Raw genomic sequence first — 24,110 nt, 5'->3', positions numbered from 1 at the left:
AGGGAGCCAGTTCTTAAAGGCCTTTCGCCAACCACCCCAGTGGCCTACAAATTCCCAATTGGGTCAGGGGCGAGGTGTGCACGCACCCAGGGGTGGGGGCAGATTCGCAACCTACTGAGGTGCTGCACCCCCCTTGTATCCAGAGATATCCCCCAACCACCTGCCCTGAACCTGCTCTGCAGAGTGGGCTGCCCCCCAACCAACTGAAACTTCTCTGCCATCACCCCCTCCTGCTGAGCCCTCTCCTGCACCCCTGCAAAGGTCTGGGGGCTACACCCAAGCATGGTGGTTGTAAGCAAGATGTTTTGTTTCCATCTCAACCTTCCTTAATATTTGTTTAAAAGATCTACAGAACAGTGACTTTCCCTTAGAAAGGAAAAATCAAAAGGTTTCATTCCAAAAACATGGACATTGGATGTTGCTCCATTATTGGAATGTTTCATCTGGGGGGTTTTAAATGAAATGTTGTCAAAATTGGTCCATCTTTGAAACATTTCAATTTAGACCAATTGCATTTTTTGTTCTAAAAAGTGTTGGGTGTTCTGCTTTCAGAGAGACCAGGGGATGAGGTAATATATTTTATTGGCTCAACTTCTGTTCAGCTCTGGGAAAAATATTCAGAGTGTACTTTTGTTTGTTTTTGACAAAAAAATTTCCAACCAGCTGCACTTTCTGGTCCTCAGGTGAAAAGCAAAGTGTATAGGAATAGGTCACTATCTGTCCATGAACCTCACACCACACACAGTAAAAAGAAGGGGTCACTTACATCCCTCCCCCCATTCTAAGGAAGCTGTGCTGCCACGAGGGAAGGGGGTGTCAGCGCCAGTGCAGAGGCATAGATCTTCCATGCGGATGGTCTTTAACTCAAGGAGATCCTTTGGTATCCAAAGAAATCTCAAGAGTTCCACTGCAGTTGAGGACAGAACCACAAGGAGGCAAACCCTATTCCCCATACCTCATGTCCAGCCCAGCCCAAGCCTCACAGCGGTGCACGCGGCCCTCCTGGCATGGGGGAGAAGGCAGGCACCAGGGTCTTCAAGAAATCGAATCCCAACTGCAAGCTCACCATCTACCTGGGCAAGCGGGACTTCATGGCTCACCTGGACCAGATGGATCCTGTCGATGGGGTGGTGCTGGTGGACCCTGAGAACCTGAAGGATCAGAAAGTGTTCGCAACGCTGACCTTCGCCTTCTGCTATGGCCACGAGGACCTGGACATGCTGGGACTCTCCTTCTGCAAGGACCTGTTCGCCGCCACCTGCCAGGCCGTGCCCCCTTCCCTGAGGAGTGGAGCCCCCTCCCCATGCACCTGCAGGACAGGCTGCTCTGCAAGCTGGGCCCCAACGCCCACCCCTTCGCCTTCATGATCCCCCAGAACCTGCCGTGTTCAGTGACGCTACAGCCCGGGTCGGAGGACACAGGCAAGGCCTGCAGGGTGGATTTTGAGATCTGAGCTTTCTGTGCCAAATCCACAGAGAAAAAGATTCACAAAAGGAAGTCGGTGCAGCTGGTGATCCGGAAGGTCCAGTATGCGCCGTAGAAACCTGGTCCCTAGCCCATGGCCGAGACTACCCGGCACTTCCTGATGTCGGACCGATCCCTGCACCTCGAGGCCTTGCTCGACAAGGATCTCTATTACCACAGGGAGCCCGTCAGCGTCAACGTTCACGTCACCAACAACTCCCCGCATGTATTTAGTCCTCTCCCATTGTTTTCCCTTTGGAGAGGATGGTCTGCATCCCACATGTTCAATAGCCCTTCTTAAGAAAAGCATTTTCTTAAGTCATTTTCTCTCTGTGAGGAAAGAGCAAAAACTGAGTAAGAATCCAAGATGTATCTTGTATGAAAAGAGTTTGAAGAGGTATGCCACCTTCCTGGCAGCCAGGTGCCCCTGACATATGGAGGATGGTGAGGGACCCCTCGGCCCTCACTCCCACTGCCTTCTGGCCCCTGGACTGGGAGGGCAGGTGGTGGGCTTGGGCAGGGTGGGCAAAATGTCCTAAGGTTTACAACAGAAAGAGGCAGCAATCCTTGCAAACAAACATTGCCAACAGCTTTGCATACAAATGTCCAGGCTGCAGCCCCAGCTACAACTGCTGGGCTGCTGCAGTAGTGTCATGGGTCGGGTGCAGTGTTGGAAATGTGGCTTCCTCAGCATGTACATTTCATCGATTACGATTGTTGCATGTGACCCACTGGTACCTACTGCAGATTGCTGTATTGGTAACTGACACTAGGAAGAGAAGTTTGGGCATGGAGAAAGGGGAGTTTGTGAGCAATCTTTCTGTAAGTGTAAGTTAGGAAAAGTTTTGTAAGTGTGGCATTGACGGTGAAATACTGAAGCGGTTAAAATTTCTTTTTATAAATTGCTTTGAGAAAGGCAATAGGAAATCACTGCTCTGAGGCAAGGAGGAGGGAGGTGACAAATGGGGCAGTCTAGGTTCAGTATTGGGGCCCTTATCTTGTTGACACTAAACCATCATTGGTTTATAGGGGGACTGAGGAGGAGAGGCAGCAGGGAAAGGTGCATGGCAGCAGATCGATGAGAGAGCGACTGACGGCTGGTGGTGGGGTGGCAGGGACTGCGAGGAGCAGCAAGATGGCGACTGGGGAGCAGCAGCAGCAGGACATCACTTTTTGATCCTTCGCTGTCGGCTTCTCCTATCATTGTGCGGCAGAATTCACGAAGCGTTGGATTGTTCACCCCCTAATAGGGAACGTGGTAACTTCCTCTGATCCCATGTAGAAGGGCAACCAGCTGTCACTTTTTATCTGTCCCAGGAGGAATTTGATGTTAATACTGAACTTGTGATATATCTTCAGTGCTAAACATGGAAACTGGTTGCAACGGTTTCCTCAATACTTTATATAGAACTTGCTAAATGCGTTTGAGTTAATGCCTCGTTGTCTCTTAAACTGATGCATTAGCTAGATATGTACAGATGATGTTCTACCATTTTCTGAAGCAGTGCTTGGCTTCTGGCCAGCCATGCAATGGATAGACCCCCCGCAAACACTCCCAGTCCCAGATGCACCCCTGGGAACTGCCGTCTAGCAGGGTTCAGTGCTGCCCACTGCTCTCTGCAAGCTCAATTACACTTCTCTGTCAATTTATCAAAGAAATTGATATGCACCAGGCTCCAGCTCTGTCACTCTAAGGGAGGTCTCTGCGTGACTGTGGGCGCACACTCAATCCACATGCACTCTTTTATCTAAGCATGTTCAATGACTACAGCAAGACTTTAGGTGAATATACATAGGATTAATATGAATCAAGAGATTAATAATGCATCAGCAAGTTAGTCACAATCAACTCAGTCATAATCAACCACTAAGATGGATTCCAGGAGAGACAACGAGAGACCTGAGCCTGAGACAAAGATGTGTCGGTGCCTCTCTTCCTTTAACAAGTTTCCTTGACATCCCCTGGCTCCAGCTGTTGATCATCCATTCATCCATGGCTGGCAGTGGGGGTGATTTTTCCCTTTTGAGCTAAGGTGCTCAAGAAGTGCTAGGCCGTCCCTTGTTCCTGTGCGCATGCCTATGCGGGGCGTGTACTTTCAGCTTTGTTTGTCTGCGTCATCTGCTCAAGCCATATAGACACAGACATTTGGGGATATGACCTGGAAGCAGAGCTTCATATCTGCACACGGGGATGACACTGCAGGAAACATGCCACCACATCAGCCATGTTCAGTGTGTCATGAGCATCCCAAAAACACCACACATGCCACACTGCACCACACAGCTACACTGTAAGGGTGAGCATGAATGATACACAAATCACATCATAAGGGGGTAACATGGGGTGCAGGGTGTCAAACCTCCTCCCACAGCCAATTCCTCTTCCTTTAGTCTACACTGCAGGTAACATTCCCAGCACGACTTGCTACCTCTTAGCTTTTCTGACTTGTCTCTTTCCCCACGCCTGGCTGTACTAGGCAGGAAAACAAATCGAGCTGGATGGATAGCCTGCACAGTGTTGTACTTCTATCTTTCCTCCTCTTCTGGGCTCGGGGTGGGGATCACAAATTGTGATGGACAGGGGTGCCAGGGGCGTATCTGCCCTCCCCTGCATTCGAACGGGCCTCAGGGCAGGGGCCCTGCTCAGTCACTGGCCCGTGTGTACATTCTCCCCTCACTGCAGACCACCACCCGGTCTGGCTTGGCCTGCCCCTCTGCACATGGGCTGAGATGCAGACACTTATTCCAGCAGGCCCACGAAAGTGTTCTGCATACTGAGGGTTTTCCTGTTCAATTCACCACCTCAATTTTCTCTGCTGTAGCCTGCAGCTTAGTGAGCCCCTGCTCAGATGCACTCTCATGCCTACACAGTCGTATGCCTGCGGGTGCACAGGCCCTCTCACAGGCCCATCCCAACCTGCATGTGTCCACAAATGTATTACCTCTCAGACCCTTCGGGGTTTTATTCCTTTTACACGCCGGTCTCCCTGAAAAGGTGTGTTTGTGGCGAAGATAGATGCCAGTTCCACAGTACTCCCCCACTGAGCTCCCTGCAGCCTTGGTGGGTGGAGGGCGGGGGGCACACACAGATGCTGCTGCATGGTGCACTTCTTGTTGTCGGTGTGGGAGCCGGGTGTGGGGGCATAAATCAGGAAGCTTCTGAGCCTGGCCCATCCACCTGACACATTTCTTATCATGTTCCCTTCCAATTTAGCTTCGCCTGTCTGCCATACTGAGGATAAGCCAGAGTCCGCCAACGAAAGCAGATCATGATGAAGAAGACATCCAACTGGGCAAATTATGGAATGAAATACAGGAAGTCTGGGGAGAAAGAAAAGGAGCTGCAAGATTGGATAAAGCCTGTGGTCACTGATGAGAACAAAGTTTTCTGCAAGTATTGCAAAGCCATGATTCGGGCCTGGCATGCACCTTTTGCACCATGCAAGGACTGAGAAACATAAGAGAAATGTGCATGATGACAGATCTTTGAGTTACTGTCTCAAAACCTGCACCCACGATGCACGAAGCGGAGTTCAGTCTGGCCTGCTACATTGCCTGCCACTCAGCGATTAGTTCTGTGGATCAGCTCGGGAACTTTGCAGAACAGCTTTGGACAGAGCTATAAATGCACAGAGGTCCTCAAAGTCAGCGCAGCTCAGGCGCCCCTTCTTGCTGATTGTTATTATCACAGCACAACCTCACGTGGATGGATTTCATCCCAGCCCCAGTGCAGAGCCCTGCATGGGGACAGGGAGCTGCCTTGCCCTGGGTCTGCTCAGTTCCACTGCTGGGCAGGGCAGACTAACTGGTGGATAGAGCCCTGCACTGGGACCTGGATCCCACAGGAGCGGCTGCCATAATAGCGGGGAGCTGGTAAAATGTATTTTGTTGCAGGCGGGACTGAGTAGACAGAAAAACCAGACTGCGGTAATGTGCAGGAAAACAAAATGCAAGTTTAGCTGCACCTGCTGTTCAAGTTCACCTTCCTGATCACTGAGTCTGAGCTGCTTTTAAAAAGGTCTTTCCAGCAGAAACCGAGCGCTGGGAGCAGCTTTTCCATTCAATGTTTTTCAAAAAGCAATAATAATCCTGACCTATAAATAACTTGAATGGGAGCTTTCAGAGCTCTACAAACGGTGCTCAAGCAGTTTAAACCATTCCAGTTTCTTTTAAAACAACTTTTTTTTTTATAATCATTAAAACAATCTGTACCTTTTAAGGCAAAATTGTGGTGCAATTTGTGTTGACGTTGGGTACGATAGACACACGAGAGCAGTTTGTCATAAGAAGTTTTATGTTCTCAGACCTCATAAAAGACATTGACTGGTGAGTCCCAGTGTTCACTAGTTATAGATGAGAGCACAGATGTCACCACAGTAAAGCAGCTTCGCACAGGAGAGCGGTACTTCAGCACCTCCCTCAACAAAACAGTATCTGCATTTTTGGGACCAGTGGGTTTGCAAGGTGAAACATCAGATGCAATTGGCACAGCACTGATTCCGGTTCTTGAGAGTGCTGCTCTGGATTTTAGTCGGTGTATTGGGATTGGAACTGATGGCTGTAGCGTCTGTGTAGCAATTCTGTGCATACACATCTACTGGAAAGGAATCAGCAGCTCACTCTGATAACATGTGTCTGTCACTCAGCCCAGCTGTGTGCCAGTAACACTCTAGCCACACTGCCACCCAATATAGGCTGTACAGTGAGACATTCCTACACCTGCTTCTCTCACAGCTCCCAGAGGCAGCGTGACTATATTCAAGTATACCAAGTGATCAGTCACAATAAGACGCCACTGAAACTCATGCAGCTCTCGTGTGTGAGCTGGCTCACAATTCACGATTGCTGTGTTCGCGTTCTGGATCAGTGGGATGAGTTACAATTGCATTTTGCCGCAAAGATAAAGAACGATGCTACGAGGCAAACACCCTGTATCAGCGGTATTGCAATCCTGTGAATAAACTCCGTTTACAGTTCCTAACACCAATTCTGGCTGAATTTTCAAGAATCAACATACTGTTCCAACTGCAATCTGGAGGTGATGCCTCCAAATGCTGGACTCCCTCCAGTCTTTCTTCCGTTCCCTGGTCTCAGGAGTGTTGATTCCACACAGGATTCCTGCATCTGACGCTAAACTCATGGAAGTAAATTTGAATGACCCAGCCGGATACTTGTACCCGCCTGCTGTTAATTCCGGCCCAACCTCCAACATAGCTGTAAAAGATGCAAAGCTGGACAAAGCTGTTGAACATACAATGAAGGAGAGATGCCGACAATTCCTTTTTTAAGCTGCAAAACAAGTGCAGTTGAGACTTCCAGCCAACATTAACTTGTGGAACTCAATGTCAGCGTTCAGTCACTCAGTTATTCTTTCTCAGGGACAGGGAAAACCTCAACTACACACCCTCGCTCTGCTGGAACTTTTCAAAGGTGACCTGGGGGTCTTGGATGTGCAGAATCAATCCATCAACTGTCAAAAATGGAAGAACACGGATGACAGAAAGACAGACCAGTTCTGGGCAGAGGTATACAACTTTGAAGTCTGCAGGGGTGCATGATGCTTTAAAGAGCTAGCCCTCTATGCACTTTGCCTACTTGCTACGCCTCTGAGTAACACTGAGGTGGAATGTGAGTTCTCTCAATTGAACATTGTCAAGTCAAAACGCCGGAACAGGATGTGTCAACACACTCTGAGCAGTGTACTACATATCCGTCATGGGTTAAGGCGACTAGGTATTTGTTGTAAAGCTTTTGTCCCAACCGAAGATATGCTTCAATGGTTCAACAAGGGAATGTATCACAGTGACACTGGAAAGACCACAGACACAGAGCAGGCTGGAGGAGATGAAAACACTGACAAGTAGTTTTTTGTCTGTAGTTCCAGTTGTAGCATCACTACGTAAGACATTGTTTTCTCGCTGTAAAAGGAGTGTGGGTGGTGGGTGGCGGCAGGGCGACTAGCGGGACAGGACTCGGGAGGGAGACAGGAGGCGTGTGGGTGGTGATCACTGAAGTGGTCATCAGTGGTGGTGGCAGCTCTTGGAGCTGACTTCATCAACCATGGGGGCCGGGCCAGCTCTATGGGTCTCTCTCGGGAGCCTGCCCCAGGGTTGCTGCAGCTGGGAAGCAGGTAACATGGACATGTTTGCCTGGCATCTGATGCCTTTGGTAATTGCCTGTCTCCCATGGACCGGGCAGAGATTTGCCTCTTCATCATCTCGCTGGGTCCTATCAGTGTCTGATCTGCCGAATCTGCCGCACTTCCTATCCCAGCCAGTCAGCCAGAGTGACTTGTCTAGGTGTCAGCAATGATGGCAGAAGAACAGCAACTCGATCTCCAGAAGCAGCCACGGCACTCCCACGCTGGGAGGAGGGGTTTGTCAGTCCTTGTGCGCGGGGGGAAGCTTTGCCAGTCCTGCTGCCCTGGCTGCAAAGGACAGAAGGCAGCGCACTGCAACACAAAATCAAGAGCTCCATCTGCTAAGATTGCTGATGCCAGACGCAGCAGCAGGCGGTTTTGGGGGTCGGCCATTTCCTGACTCCTGGCTGATTTTTTATAACAAAATCTATGGTTTTTTTGCAAAGGGAGGGTGGTGCATGTGTACGAATGAAAGGTGGTTAAAATGAAGGTGTAATGGGACCAGGCACATGTATTTGGAACAAAGATGAAACTCCACTACTAGCGTTAGGGCAGCTCTATATATACAGACTCCAAGTGAATGCTGGAGCAGTAAGTGTCGGCTTGTTGTAATCACTTCATATCTTTGATGCTTGAAGAACATGCTGCTGGGAGCTACCCGCAGCCCTCCAACGCGGCATGCCAGAGGGCAGCGATAATGTGATGCTGGGGGTGAGGCCAGTGGCCTGCGATGGGACGTTTGATGCGTGGTTCTGAGTTGTTACAGAGAATTCTTTCTTGGGTGTCTGGCTGGTGAGTCCTGCCCACGTGCCTAGGGTTTCACTGATGATCGCCAGTCGGGGTCAGGAAGGAATTTTCCCCCAGGACAGATGGGCAAAAGCTCTGGGTCAGGATTTTTTTCACCTTCCCATGCAGCATGGGGCACGGGCGGCTCATATTGGTCCCTTCTGACGTATGGTCCGCGTGTCTGAGTCTCACAAACAACCAATACGATATGCCATGTCGTGCTTCCATTGAACACCGTTCACAGTGGATGCTCCAGTGCCAGACTTCCCATGCATGTGTGTTGTTGGGTTTGTTTGTGTTAGTTTTGTAATGAAATGTTTGTAATTGACAGTTTGTCTCTTGAGTTTCTCCTTTAATATGTTTGAGCAATATCCCTGTAAAACTAGTGGATACGTACCCTGTATTTGTAGGTTTGCATAAACCCGGTTGCGAGCCATGTTCTGATTTACATAGCAGCAAAACCTGGATTCAGCTCAGCGGCAGCACTGGGCATGAGTAAAGGTGGAACATCTGGGGACTTTCAGGTAGCTCAGACACCATGCCCCCACCCACCCCCCGGACACCTCGCGGCTGAGGCTCTGTTACTTCCCACTCCCGGCTGCCTGTTTCCCCGATGCCCTGGGCCAGGCTGGCTGCAGGGAGCCAGTTCCTAAAGGGACAGTGGCCTTTCGCCACCCACCTCAGTGGCCTGCAAATTCCCCTGTGTGCATGTGTGTGTGTGTGGGGGGAGTCCTTCGATCGGGGTCCCTTGGTGGCTGGGGGGGTCTATGGGGTGGTGGGGGAGCCCATGGGGCCCCTTTGGATAAAGGGGAGTCTATGGGGTGAAGGTCCAGTGTGTGCTCTCCAGTGCTTTGTACAGACCATCTCCTGTAAGAAATGCAGCCAATTTGTCAAAGTAAATGATGATTCAGACTGTTTACCAGTAGGCAAACTCTGGCTGTAAACTTTCCCATACTCTGTGGGATCCCTCCCACCCCACACACACACTATTCATAATGATTTTTCTTTACTTTCTGGCAATTTGGAATGTTTCCCTGGTTTCCTGAGACTGTCACAAAAATGCTTTTGTTGTTGTTTTTTGTTACTCCAGTTCCAACATTGTATATGCATGTTTAACTGCATTAATGACATTTTAAAGAAAAGATGTGTGCAGATTATATTATGTGACTTGCTCTTAATTCAAACTAATTTTGGAGCTCATTTAAATCTTCTGTTGGTGATGATGTGTTCTTGGACCATGCAGTGCGGTACAGGATTTTGACATACTTTGAATTCAATTCTACTGTTCTCTGTGAACAGGAAAAACGTCATGTGAAAATGGTGTTGAACTGCAATTTACTGATTTTATGGTGGTTTTCTTTTGAGCTAAATATTGTCTTGTCAATACTGTCTGTCCTTCCGCACTGTCCCTGCACCCGCTGTCTGTCCTTCCGCACCGTCCCTGCACCCGCTCTCTGTCTGTCTGTCCTCTCACCGCTCTCTGCAGACAGCGCACGGGGCAGAGCCTGGCGTGCAGAGATGAACGCGCAGTGTGAGGTCGGTCAGCTCTGACCTGACCCCGCACAGCTGCCCTACAACGCACAGTGCACCCACCCCGCATCCACCCGCAGCCAGGCCTGCCTCGGGGCTTTGTTCGTGCTGGGCCTGAGGCACAAAGACCATAGCGAGGCTCTCACCCCTCCCTCCCGCTCCAACACCACAGCGAGGCTCTCACCCCTCCCCCGGCACCGTCGTGGCGAGGCGCGAGCGTGGCTGGCACGAGGCAGCTTGCGCGTGGTGACGCACAGACGCTCCTCCTCCGCCCCCCCCCCCTGGCGGAAAGAGGCGCGGCCCGCGTCAGTCACGTTCCCCGCCGCGCTGTGATTGGCCGATCCCGGAGCGCGCAGCTCGGCTCCTCGCCCCGCCCCCCCCCGCCCCGCCGGGAAACTGACCGTGAGCTGCTGCAGGGCGGGGCTGGTAGCAGCTGCTCCCCCCCAGCCCTGAGGGGCGACGAGCAACAACGCCGGCCTCTGCCGGCCCCCCCGCCGCAGCAGCTGGGTCAGCCTGGGTCAGTTCGAAGGGGTTGGGGTGCAGCGCAGAGGGCGGGCGGGCGCGCGTCGGGGTTCGAGCGAAGGGGGCCCAGGAGGGCAGTGCAGGGTGAGGGGAGGAGGCAAAGGGGGTGCAGGGGGTGGGATGTGGGGGGGAATGTAGGGAAAAGGGGGTGCAGAAGGGGGGTGCAACCCCAGTTTGAGAACCGATGGAGTACGGGCAGGGAGATCCCAGGCAGACCGAGGGGAGCTGGACCCATCTGGTGCTCGTGCAGACGGGTCACTGCTAACACTGAGTGTGATGTCAGGCATGGAACGTGAGACGGACATTTGTAAAATACAGAACAACAAAGAAACCCTTCTCCCCACCCCTCCTGCACCATCTCCCCACCCCCCTGCTGTGCCCCCTTCTCTCCTGCATTCCAACCCCTGCACCCCACTTTGCCCCAACCCCTCCTGTGCCTTCTCACCCCCTTCTCCCCTGCATTTTCCCCACATCCCAAGCCCTGCCCCTAACTCCTCCTGTGCCCCTTCTCCCCACTCTCTTCTGCAGGGGTTGCCAGCTGTGAGCTCTGGCCAGCTGTGGGCTGTAAGCCTCCCTGCTTCCTTCCGGCGGAGGAACATGGGGGTGAGGGGAGCGAGCAGTGAGACACAGATACTGCTCACCCACCCGCCAACGTTCCTCCGCACCTGTTTAGGGGACTGGGGGGGCGGGCAAGGAGCAGCCAGGATCCCTGCATCCAGCTCACTTTTCCCACTTGGGTTGGGCTGTGACCTGAGCATCGGGAGCTGCTGCTCTGCCCTCCCCTTAACACAGCCCAGGTGGGGAAAGTGACCTGGATGCAGGGAGCCCTGTTGCTCCTCATTCCCCTCCTCCCCATGCCTAGGGGTGTGTGGAGGAGCAGCATTGGAGTGGGGGGGAAGAGCAGCAGTACCACCTGCTCCACTCCCTGCATGCAGGTCAGTTTCCCCACGTGGGCGCAGTGGGAGGGATTTCGGCCAAGGTGGAGACTGCAGGAGTTGAGGGGAGTGGGGAGCCTGCAGGGATGAAGAGGGAATGGGGGGGCCAAGGGGTTGCACTCAGAGGCTTACTGTGGGAAAGGGGTCACCAGTATAAAACGTTGGAGCCCACTGCCTTACTCTCTTCTTGGGAGCAAGCAGAAACCAAAGCAAGGGTAGCAATACACCACGCACCAGGCTGCCCTTCTCATTGCGCCACTGCTGGCGGCAGTGCTGCCTTCAGAGCTGAGTGCCCGGCCAAGAGCCGACACTCTCCGGCTGCCCAGTCAGCGCTAAATTTGTGCCCTAGTTTGCTGGGGCTGAGCTGTGGTACTGCTTCCAATACAAACTGAGCACTGGGGGAGGCAGCCAGGCCCGGGGGGTGGGTAGCCTGTGGGTGCCAGGGGCAATGGATTAGCAGAAGAAAACCTCTGCTTTCTTGCAAGCTGAGCGCCTTGGATTCTCAGAGATGATGGACATGGGTCCCCTTGATGGCATTTAGCCAGAGTCACTTTTCAGTGTCAAAAGCACTTTGAAGACAAGAGTTGGTGCTGCAGTGTTCATTGGATGCAGATTAGCTGCTTTCTGCTGGCTCTGCTTGTGTTTCCTCTCGCTTTGTTTAAAGTGGTGGAAAATGTAAAGTTCCCAAACCGCTGTCTGCTGGCTTAGTACAGCCCCTTCCATGCAGGCTGTGCATGGAGCATCTTCCCCATGTCTCCCTCAGACGCATCTAAATACCAACAATCCATTGTCAGTCTCTAAGCTGTGACAGTCGCAGGGAGATTGTTCACACTGATCTTCACTGACCCATAAATCAGATCCCAAGCAGATTGGAATTTCTATAGACGGCCACACAATCCCAGCCAAGCAGATTTTACTTGCCTGCTGCCCTCTCTGCTTTTTCATGCTCCCAGCAACATGGTACCTGTGCCATAAGGAACAGATTTTCAAAGGAGCTCCGTACCCTAGTCCCCACAGTTCTCAATTGGTGTGCATGTGTAGAATTCTCCATTGTTCTCAATACAGGCTGCTGGATGCTCAGCCTTTCTGAAAATCTGTCCCCAATAGCCCACAAAAACTTCGGAGCAGTGAGTAGTAACCAATCTGCCAGAGATGCCTCATCTGTACATTCTGTGCTCATCACTTCTACACTTGATCAGTTGCTAGCCCGGCTCCAAAATTAAGTGGACAAACCATGAAAGATCCCCTCACCCTCACTGTTCTACTTCAGCCTCCCAGCAGCATCAGATGCCTGATCTTGAGGTGGATTGTGCGAGGACCAATGTTACCTAGTGTGGCTGGTGGGCAGAAGCTGCTGGGCTGTTGTGATCACCTAAGAAGTCCCTTTGCCATTCCTTTCCCCAGGTGCGGAGTAACATCACTTCCAGACAAGCTGTCCCTGTTGAGCTCATGGGGGCGGAGAGGGAAAGGGAGGGGGCCATGCCCCAGGGGCTGGCCTGCGGGTGGTGCCAGATGGACCTTCCTTTGAGGAGCCAGTCCCCACTGTTGCAGGCGGACAGGGGCCGCTGGGCTTTCACATCCCTGGGGGCTATGCCGACCCCAGCTCAGGACTGCCAGCAGCCGAGGACTCCTGCTGTGGGGGGAGCAAGCATCTTTCCAGTCCCTTTTCCCCTGCGCTGAGCGCAACAACACCAGGGAGCCCAGGAGCTGCACAGGGCCCAGGCAGCCAACCAAGTGCAGGGCTCCAGGGGCAGAGCCGGTCAGGACTCACCTCCCCGCAGCCAGGCGGCTCAGGGACATCTGTCCCTGTCACTCCCATGCCCTGCTGCACCCATAATGCGGGGGTAGGGGGTGAGCAGGATACGGGCCCGCAGACCCCCCTCATGGGGCGCTGTCACTACTGCTGGGGTAGGGGAGCGCAAAGGCAAGTATTGGCCCCCAGCACCAGAGACCTATGGTACGCCACTGCCTAGGAGGCACTTTTTCTCTTTGGGCGGTGAAGCGATGCGTTTACACAGACCAGGCAGCCGGTGCGACACCGGATTGCATCCCGAGGGCAGGTCCCTCTGACAGGGCGGGTCGGTGTGTGGCACCCGGCTGCACTACACCCCCGGGTGCTGCTCGTGCAAAGGCTGCCCAGTGAGGGCCGATGTCTCCCGGGACTGGGTTGCAGGAGCAGGGCGGGGGCCGCGGGGCTCGGCAGGCAGGCGGGCTAACGAGCTGCGCAGTGGCTGCAGGCCGGGGAAGCCCGGCCCCAGGGGCAGAGCCGGGGGGCGGCGGTGGCTGCGGATAAGCTGCCTGTTCTCTGCTGCCCCAGGGTGGGCAGCGCTGACCGCAGGGGGTGGGTCAGGGTCCCCAGCAGGCTCCATGCAATGGCCGTGCCTGGCTCACCCCTGGCAGCTCAGCAGCCCTTGCCCCGGCCCTGCCCGCACGCCAAGGGGAGCGAGCAGTGCCCAACCCGGAACCAGCAGGCCGGGAAGGCTCATTTGCATACCCGTGATGCACTGAGCTGGGTTTGCTGCAGGTCCTGGGTGCTGCTGCCTGGAATCGCGGTTCTGTTGGGCCGGTGCAATGGCCGGAGGGAGCGGGGGGTGCTGCCGCCCACCTGCCGGCGGGGTCACCATGTGTTACTGAGGGGATGCTGCTGCCCGGGCAGGGCCTCCGGGGGCTGTGTGTCATACTCTGGTTTCTTTTCAGGTCGTGTAAATCTTTCGCCTTTTATTAAAGATTTCCGTGGAGAGGAACATTTACAAGTTTGTACCCAATTTTTTGAGACTTCACTGCAGTGGGGCTATTTTGTTTGGTCTAAAAAGTAGAAATGAAGCGTATTTGTTTTGAAAACACTTTATACTTATATTGTATTTTCCAGTTCCCAGCCAAATTGCATACCCATGGATATTCTGTAAATTATGTCTCAATGTCTAGGAACTTTTGTTTAAACTCTGTACCTGTCCTTTTTTTAAACATTATCTTTAATAAAAATTTTAATTCTGATGCATTTGCTGTTTAGAATGCTGGGTTTTTTTTCTTTATGAGATTAATATAGTCAGTGTGTGGGGGGAAATCAATTCTTAATCTGAATTGTATTTCAGAGCTCCATACATTAAGATTTTATTTTAATTTGGGTGTAGTTTCAGATGGTGTATTATTAATCTTGTTCTGTTTGATTTTTTTTTGAGCTAGTGCTTGCATAATATAGACAATAACTTTTTGATCTATCTTTTTCCCCACATTATTTTCAAATAAAGGAATTAGTATAACTAAACTCCATGCTATGGGCACAGCATTTAGCTTGATCTGCTTGTTTTCTGTGCTAACATTCAATGGTAAAAAAGGAAAGCACTCATAGTGGCCTATCTGGTTGTTCTAGATCACCTTATGCAGATTTCCTGTCAGAACGGCCACACTGGGTCAGAACAATGGTCCATCTAGCCCAGTATCCTGTCTCTGATATTGACCAGTACCTGAGCTTCAGGTAGAGTGTACTGTACAGGACAATTTCCAGTAGTCCACCCCGTCTTCCACACCTGGTTTCTGTAGTCATATATTTAGGGGTTGCCTCAAACATGAGATTGCATCATTGACCAACTTCCATTAATTGATCTCATTCTCTTCGGAAGCCAGTTATACTTTTTGCCGTGACAGCATTGCTTGGCGAGGCGTTCTACTGGTTAATTTCATCACATGGATCGCCTAATCTTTTCTGTATTGTGGAAAAGGGTAAATAATACTTCGCTAGTCATTTTTCCTACATCAGTCATGATTTTATAGACCTCTGTCACAATAGCCCTCGACCTTTTTTTTACTCAGGGACCCCTAAACTTAAATAGACAAGCCTGCAGATCCCCAACCTAGGTGATGCAAGAGGGCACTTGGAAGCACATGCACCTCCCCACATTTCTGCCTTCCATTTGGCCCTGCTCAAAGTGCTGATGTAGCAGGCCAGAGCAATAGCATGTCTCCTTGCTAGCTGATGCCTCCTCAAGGAGTCAATAGCTGTGAGGCAACCCTTTCTGATGGCAGGAGAAGATCTCTCTTTTGCAATGATGCTGCAATTTTTGGTTGTGCCCCCACAGCCCAGACAGGCTGGGTGACCCACTAAGGTGCATCAGAGGTGGAGTGGCACTCCCTCGCTTAGCCCCACTGCCCGGGGCTCAAACCTAGGTTCATTTTGGCAGACTCCATGATACCTGCTTTCGGACCCCTGGCTGAGAACTAGTGCTCTCTCATATCCCCCCCTTTGGTGTGTCATGTCTAAACTGAGCAGCCCTAACGTTTTTAGTCTCATCTCAGATGGAAACCCGCTATTGACCACTTTCCACTGTGAAAACCAACCATTTATTCCTACCCCTTGTTTCCTATCTTCCAACCACTTACTGATCCAAGCCAGGTCTCAGGATGGCTGGAGTAGCTCATGACTATGAGTGCCAACCTCAGGGCAGATTGCTAAAGAGCAGGGCACAAGCCCCAAATTGGTAGTATGTTCTCTGCTTAGATTTCACCAGCCAAGCATCACATTACAGATTATGTGTAGTTTATGACTTTTTAAACCAAACTTGCTATTTTTGGACAATGTAAGAGTTATACCCAGATGATTAGAATTTTTTTACTATTCTGTGTTTTAGATCATTTTAACATTAATTTAGTAAAATGTTTTAATCTGTTATGATCAGTTTAATATCTGACACATCCTCTATCTGAGGACTATATATCAAATGGATTTTTGGAATAGGGAGATGGAATTGATGAACAAATAAATTGATATGCACCAGCCTTATTGCCATGGAAGTTCTCCCACGCACTGCAATCTAAATGCACTGCTTTAGCTAAAACAAACATATTAAGTTGAGAAATGTTTTAAGTGATTAAAAGTCAAAGGAAAGCATGTCAGATCTGGTCAAAAGAAAAAAAAGCAAAATGCATTTTAAGTGCAATTGCTTCTTTGTTGATGCCTAGGCTAGTCCTTTGTTCCTGGAAAGCTGAGTTGGATTTGTCCTATATGAGCCTTGATAAGGTGTGAACTGCCCCTCTGCTTCTAGAGAGCTTTTCCCAGATATGTTTCAAAGGGACACATCTTTGGGAATATTACATAGTGAAACCTCATAACTCTACACATGACATTGCAACAAAGCTATCACTATAACACTAATGCTCAGTACATCAGGAGCATTCCGAAAGCATCTTCCATGACATACTTTGCATTAAACAATACACAATTACACTATAAGGGTGAACATGGGATGTAGACCGTCACACAGTCTCTGTAAATATTTTGCCAAGACTAGGGATAGTTCATAGGAGCAGAAGAGGAAGAAGGTGGTGGCCCTTTGAGTCAGATTCACAGAGGTTAAGGCCAGAAGGAATGAGCAAATCATGTAATCATCTACTCCGACCTCCTGCAGGTCCCAGGCCACTACACCCCGCCCAATTATCCCTGCAAAGAGCCCAATAACCTGGATTAAAGTATTACAACCATCTGGAGACTAAAGTATTGTCCACCACAGGGAATTGGAGGACCAACGGCTGAGGCCTCTGCAATGGCAGGTAGTTGATTTGGTGAAATACACCTAGATGATACACCTAGCTTGGCTATTAGGAAAAACATTTTCACTACGATGGTGGTGAAGCATCTGTCTGATGGGGGGTCAACATGGGAGCATGGTTCTTAATCAAAGCCCAGCTGTTCTCCACCGTGGTCTTATCTGATGAGTGGTGCTTGTTTTCAGCCCCTAGATAAAGGGAAGGGTGCTTGTGGTGCCCCTACGTGGCGTGCCTGCCTCAACTTCTTTTCTTCTCTTGCTTTTTCTCAGGCAGGGAAGGGGGACGGGAAAAAAGAAGTTCTCTTTCGAGCCGGAGTCAAGCCAGCAACCTAAGGATGACCGGCTGAGCGCCCCCTACAGTCCTCCGCTCCACCACCTGAGCTATCGAAAGGCAGCCGGGGGGGGGGGCGGCCCGCTGCTGTCACCAGTTCCTGCTGGTGAGCCCATCTGTGCATGCCGGGACAAGTGCCAGCCAAGTGACTGGAATATGAAGGGAGGGGCAGAAGAACTCAGCAGAGTTTCTGTAGTGTGGTGGTGATCATGTTTGCTTCATGCCCAAAAGGTCCCGTTTGAGACAGGGTGTCTTACTTTTTCCTCCTCTCCTTGCTCTCCAGGAAGGCTCTCCTCTGTAGGAGAGTAAAGAGTTAAAAGCTGGACAAATGGTCAGGCCTAAACTATAGGGAACGGGTTCAAGTCAAGGGCAAATCTTGTTTCTGTTAATTGGTGTGAATTTTAGTTAGAGTCTGTTGTCTCTCTTCTTTTCCTCCCTTCCTGGCCATCTGTGCTGGGAATGAGGCTAATAAAATCATATCATCATTCCTGAGTAAGGCTTTGGTGGGAAAAATGTATTATCTATCTTCTCCCCCTGGCATGCCTTTAATTCAAAGAATGTTAGTGTGAAATTGATAGGTTTTAAGGTGATGTGCCTGCCCTCTGTACGGTAACCCTGTAAACAACAAACGGGCGAGTATAATTATATTCATTATGTAGTTGTTAATATTCATTTTATAGGTGTCAGTGTAACCAAATAAGGGTCCATGGGGAGTTGCTGGAAATGTATAAATTCACATACTGTTATGGATAAAAGAATTGTGAAGTAACCCCCTTGTTGCTCACTTGCGGTGTCGAGGTGGAATGAGCAGGCAATAAAGGGTTCTGTCTCCCCAATCCACCCCCGGCACAACCTGTTTGATTATTTCTAACATTTATCAAAGGAGAGAGCCTGACTGAAGGAAAAGCAGCCAGCCAGTGGTGAGACTCCTCTGAGTTTGTAAGGTTGCTGAAAGTGTTAAGCTGAAGTTAAAATGCATTTTGCTTTGTTTTCTCTTGACCAAATCTGATTTGTTCTGCTTTGACTTATAATCACGTAACATCTTTCTGCAGTTAATTTTTTTGTTTGTTTTCTCTGAAGCACTGCGCTTCATTTGCAGTGTGTTGGAGACACATTCTCCAGTGTGTGAGAGCTCATTCACACCATGCTTACACTAAAATATTTAAAAATTCCTTTTCTCCCTACATCTGTTGGGCCTAGATTTCTTCTTCTTATCCCGCTTGTCCTATCAGGTCAGATGAGGTGGCCGAGTGGTTAAGGTGATGGACTATTAATCCATTGTGCTCTACATAAATGGGTTTGACTTCCATTCTCATTGGTTGCATTTGTTCTTCTCCCTTCCAATCCAAACAACGCTGCTTCCTGCAAAACAAACAAAAGAAAAAGCCCCTATATTTCCTTAGTTTGCTTATATGAAAGTCCTGTGAGATGGCCTAAAAAGTCCTTCTAAAGTTGAGCTACATCACATCTACTGCTTCCCCCATTCACAACACTTATTAACATGGCAAAGAAAGCCATTAGTTTGGTTCGACATGATTTTTTCTTGACAAATCCATGTAGATTGTTACTGATCACTCATGGTACAGCAACAGTCTCCTTTGGCAGTAGGGCCTGAGGTAACTCTACCCCGCCATGGACAAACCTTTTCTCTTTTCCCCTCGGTGCCTCTCTCACGGAGCATTTGGGGTGCCAGATTTATTTCAGTCCTGAGGAGCACCCTTTGATCCCACGGGAGGCGGGTAGTTCCAGGCAGGGCCCCAGGAGGTACCTTTCTGTGGGTCCTGCACAGGGCTCAGAGCTACATCAGTCCTTTCTCAAACTGGGGCTGGGGATTTTCCTTCTCTCCCTCTGTGCCATGGAGAAGCATGAGCACCTAGTCTGGGGGAGTCTCTTCTATTGCCACTGCCACTGCACACCTTCCAACAGCTTCCTTCTCTCCCCCCTACCCTTTGGGGAGGCAGGCTTAAGTAGACCTGGATTAGCCCTTAATTGGGTCCAGGTGTCTCTAACTGACCTGCAGTAATCTCTCCACGCCTGCAGGGAAAGGGGCCTTTAGCGTTCTGGGGCTCACATCCCTGCCTTGGTCTCCCCTTTTGGAGGGCTGCTGCTGCCTCTGCCTGGGGGCCCTGCTGCTGCTGCTGCTGGTGCTTGGGGGCCCTGACGGCCTGCATTCGCCCTGGCCAGGAGGGAGAGGGTGTACCTGGGCCCAGGACCCCCTTCCCCAACACTCCCACCCCTCCCTCTTGTCCCGACAATCTGCCCTCGCCTGTGGTGACTGGCCTCGCCAACACTGCTGAGCTACCAGGCATTGGTCCCCGGGCGCCGCCGGTGGACGCCTTGAGTAGGGGCCCCAGGGACTCTACTGCTGCCACGGCTCCTGCCCCCCCTGCTCCGGGGGTGCACCCTCAGCTGGTAAGAAGGTCTGAGGGTCAAAAGAAGTGCAAGGGCCCTGCCCGGAGAGTGATGCCTCCCACGGTGGAACCCCATCCCCCTCTACCCTCCGCTGGAGTGCCTTCCACTGGCTCTGGGGGCGGCATTGATCCCAAGGCGTACACCCAGGTGGCCGCAGGCCCCCCGCTCACCGCCTCATCACCCCCTCATCTGGATGGCTGCTGCCTCATCCAGAGGGGCTGCCCTATGGCCCAAAAAGGAGGGTGTCCTGGGACCCCTGAGACCCAGGAGGGCGCCAGCCAGACCAGTGGCGGTGACCCTCTCCGTCCGGTCCCTGTGGCCGTCCCCCCTCCTCCACCACAGGATGTCACCTCTGCTCTGGCCCCAGGGGTGCCTCCCCTGGGATGCCCGGGTGAGCGGGTGGGCCCCGCCAATGCCCAGTGCAGTCCGGCAAGGCCTGCAGAGGAGAGGGAGCCAGGGCCGCCACTGTTGGGCATCAGAGGGGGCTCGGCCCGGGGGGAGGCCTCTCCTTACCCTGCTGCCCCACCCCCGCCTTCCCAAGCCCCAGCCCCTGCGCTCTTGCCCCCTGTCCCTGCCCCCGCTGCCTGGCCCTCTGCCTCCGCAAGCGCAGCAAGCGCAAGGCCGGAGCCCAGCATCCCCTCCCCCTGCACTGAGGGGGCGGGAGCCCCTGCAACACCAGGACGTGGGCTGCTGGAGCCGGGCCATCTCCTGCGCCCCCTGCCGGAGCCCAGTGTGCAGCAGAGGCCGAAGAAGCCGAGGCGGCAGATGTGGGCCGCACTATCTCCCTCCTGGAGCCCCTCCTCGAGGAGTCCCTGACCGGAAGCCCGCCCACCCCCTTGTCCTCTGAACTCTCCACTGGTACTGGAGCTACGGCTTCTGCGGCCACCACGGGGAGGATTTCGTGGTGGCGGGAGGGGACCTATCATCTCTGCTCGACGCGATCGATGCTCTGGACCTGACCTTGGCCAGCCAGGGGGTGGACAATCCCCCCCATGGAGGGTTTTGATGTGGACAGTACCCAGCCACCCTTCTTCCTCCCCTCCCTCCGTCCCCAGGCTGCTGACCCCACTCCCATCCCTGGGAACCCCGAGGCCCCTCTGCCCGTCTGACTGGTGGCAACACCCCGCCGACGCCAAAGCAGCCCTTGTGGCTATGGCCGGGGCCGAGCAGCCAGGCTCCGGGCCACCTGGCGCCCTCTCCCCTGATGTGGGACAGCCACCCCCCCCTCCGCTTGAGGGTTCCAGTCCGGCTGCCCCTGCACTGGGGCCCGGAGTCATGTGCACTGGGACTCCCGAGCCCGGCTCCATGGCGGACACCTCCACCTTGCCTGCCTCTCTAGCTCTCGGCCCCGATCAGGGGGCACTGCACCCCACTGGCCTAGTTGCTGGGGCCGCGGACCCTGCCCTCGATCCTGGCCCTGCCCCCTGCCCAGCTCTGAGTCCTGACCCTTCTCTTGCCCCAGTTCCTGCCCCCCTCCCTGCTCCCGATCCCGCTCTGGCTCCCACCCCCACCCCCGACCCTTCCCCTCCTCCCCACCCACTTGTGCCTCTGCCGTCCCTGGAGTTGTCTCCTTTCCCCTTGCGAGCTGCCCAGGAGCGACCTTTGCTGTCACCTCTCCCAGCCCGCTCGGGGCTGCTGTCTTCCCTCCACTGCCACCCCACCTATTGCCCATCCCGACTAGCTACGGGGGCCAAGCTGGAGGACGACCCCCCCGAGGTGCTGCGTGCCTTTCTCTGGGACACGCGTGGTGCCCGGAACCAGGTGCAGCTCACCCTGCAACGCTGGGGGGACTTTCACTGCGTCCTCCAGGCCATGAGGGCCACAATGAAGGAGGGGAAAGGGACTGGGCAGCAGAACGCCACGGCCTACCAGCGGGTCCGTGGCTGCCCTGATGGCCTTCAGGACTGGAGAGAGCCCGACGGGGACCGCTAGCACTCCTGCCAGCAAGGATCCCCCTCAGCCTTTCTCATAATGCCTGTCACCTTTGCAACCTTAAACACCAGGGGCTGTAGGATGGGTCTCCCAGGAGCCAGGTGTTCTCCTTCCTTTGGGTGGGGGGTACTTTGTGGCATTCCTGCAGGAGACCCATAGGGATCCAGTCGCTGAGGCCAGCTGGCTGCTGCAGTGGGGGGACAGGGTGTTCCTCAGCCACCTCTCCGCCCGTGCAAGCGGAGTAGTCACCCTGTTCTCCCTGACCTGCAGCCCGAGGTGCTGGGAGTCTCCGAGGTCATGCTGGGCCGCCTGCTGAAATTTTTCCAGCAATTTCCAGCAATTTTTCCAGCAGGCGTCCACATTCCTCAGCACCTTGGATCCTTGTGAATGCCTGGTCCTGGGTGGGGACTTTTACACCAGACTCGAGGAATGAGACTGCATGGGGACCGAGCATTGCCGGACTGCTGCGGACATCCTCCGGGAAAGAGTAGACCATCACTCCCTGGTGGACGTCTGGCGTGACCACCACCTGGACGACGTCGTCACCTTTGTGCCGGGTGGCAGAAGACCGGTCAAGCCAGTCCCGGTTGGATTGCATCCACCTCTCCCGTTGTCATCTCTCTGGGGCCCACTCCTCCGGCGTACGGCCGGCTCTGTTCTTGGATCACTATGTGGTGACCCTGATGGCCTCTCTCACTGTGGAGAGGCCGGTCCTGGCCTACTGGCTCTTTAACAACAGCCTGCTGGAGGACGTGGGCTTCATGGCGTCCTTCCAGGAGTTCTGGCTGGCCTGGTGATAGCAGAGGTGCGCCTTTCCCTCGGCGTGGTGCTGGTGGGATGTGGGGAAGGTGCGTGCCTGGCTCTTCTGCCGTGACTACACTCAGGGGGCCAGCCTGCAGAGGGATGCGGGGATAGAACAGCTGGAGCGGGAGGTGTTAGAACTGGAGAGGCAACTAGCCACCAGCCCTGAGGATCCATCCCTCTGCGGAGCATGCTGGGAGAAGCAGGAGGAGAACCAGGCCCTCGGAGACCTTTGGACTCAGGGTGCCTTCATTCGATCCCGCATCCGTCTCCTTCGAGAGATGGATTGCGGCTCCCGCTTCTTCTACGTCCTGGAGAAAAGGAGAGGGGCCTGGAAGCATGTCACCTGCCTCCTGGTGGCGGACAGTGCCCCCCTCATGGATCTGGCAGAGATGTGTGGAAGGGCCCGGGCCTTGTACGCTACTCTAGTCTCTCCAGATCTGACCGGAGCTGCTGCCTGCAGGGCACTCTGGACCGAACTTCCCACGGTCGGTGTGGGCGACTGGGACCGACTGGTGCTACCTCTCACACTGGCTGAGTTCTCAGGAGCCCTCCACCTCATGCCCACAAACAAATCCGGGGGCATGGATGGGATGACCGTGGTGTGATATTGCACGTTCTGGGATGTCCTTGGCCTGGACCTAGCCATCATCTGGGCCAAGTCTGAGGGCAGCGGAATGCTCCCCCTCTCATGCAGGCGAGCCGTGCTAACCCTGCTGCCCAAGAAGGGAGACCTCCGCGACCTTGGGAATTGGTGTCCCATCTCGCTCCTCGGCACAGATTATAAAATTGTGGCCAAGGCCATCTTGCTGAGGTTGGGGTCCGTGCTGGAGGACATGGTCCATCCCAACCAGACCTACACCGTCCCGGACCACACCATTTTCAATAATGTCTATATGATCCAGGACCTCCTGGAGCTTGGGTGTAGGGATGGTCTGTCATTCTCCCTCCTGTCCCTGGACCAGGAGAAGGCATTCAACAGGATGGACCACGGGTATCTTGGAAAAACCGAGACTTGGTGGGGTAACTCACATGATTGGAGCAGTGTCATAGATGGGTATAAACTATTCAGGAAGGACAGGCAGGGGAGAAAAGGTGCAGGAGTTGCACTGTATGTAAGAGAGCACTATGACTGCTCTGAGCTCCAGTGTGAAACTGAAGATAAGCCAGTTGAGAGTCTCTGGGTTAAGCTTAGAAGCAAGAACAATAAGTGTGATGTCGTGGTGGGTGTCTGTTACAGACCACCAGACCAGGAGGATGAGGTAGATGAGGCTTTCTTTACTCAACTAGGGAAAGTTTCCACTTCACAGGACCTGGTTCTCATGGGGGACTTCAATCACCCTGACATCTGCTGGAAGAGCAATACAGCAGAGCACAGAAAATTGAGGAAGTTTTTGAAGAGTGTTGCGGACTACTTCCTGGTGCAAGTGCTGGAGCAACCAACTAGGGGCTGTGCTCCTCTTGACCTGCTGCTCACAAACAGGGAAGATTTGGTAGGGGAAGTAGAAGTAGGTGGCAACCTAGGAAGCAGTGACCATGAGATGGTTGAATTCAGGATCCTGACAAAAGGAAGAAAGGAGAACAGCAGGATATGGACTACAGATTTCAGAAAAGCAGACTTTAACTCCCTCAGGGAGCTGATGGGCAGGATTCCCTGGGAGGCTAACATGAAGGGGAAAGGAATCCAAGAGAGCTGGCTGTATTTCAAAGAGACCTTA

The 24,110-nt window shown here is 52.8% G+C and overlaps 1 non-coding gene and 1 pseudogene across 1 annotated transcript; both read left to right on the top strand.

Moving 5' to 3' along the window:
• The first annotated feature begins 1,007 nt into the window (after positions 1-1,007).
• LOC137163334 (arrestin red cell-like) lies at positions 1,008-21,591 on the top strand (annotated as a pseudogene).
• On the top strand, positions 14,054-14,169 carry LOC137163335 (U5 spliceosomal RNA). Its single transcript, XR_010922687.1, has one exon. It is a non-coding gene; the product is annotated as a U5 spliceosomal RNA (small nuclear RNA).
• Positions 21,592-24,110: the final 2,519 nt, after the last annotated feature.

This window comes from Emydura macquarii, unplaced genomic scaffold (assembly GCF_026122565.2).
Source record: "Emydura macquarii macquarii isolate MOO-44397 ecotype Brisbane River unplaced genomic scaffold, CSIRO-AGI_Emac_v2 contig_2529, whole genome shotgun sequence".
Taxonomy (NCBI): Eukaryota; Metazoa; Chordata; order Testudines; family Chelidae; genus Emydura; species Emydura macquarii.
Note: the sequence above shows the minus strand (reverse complement) of the source record. Positions and strands in the feature narration are given on the sequence as shown.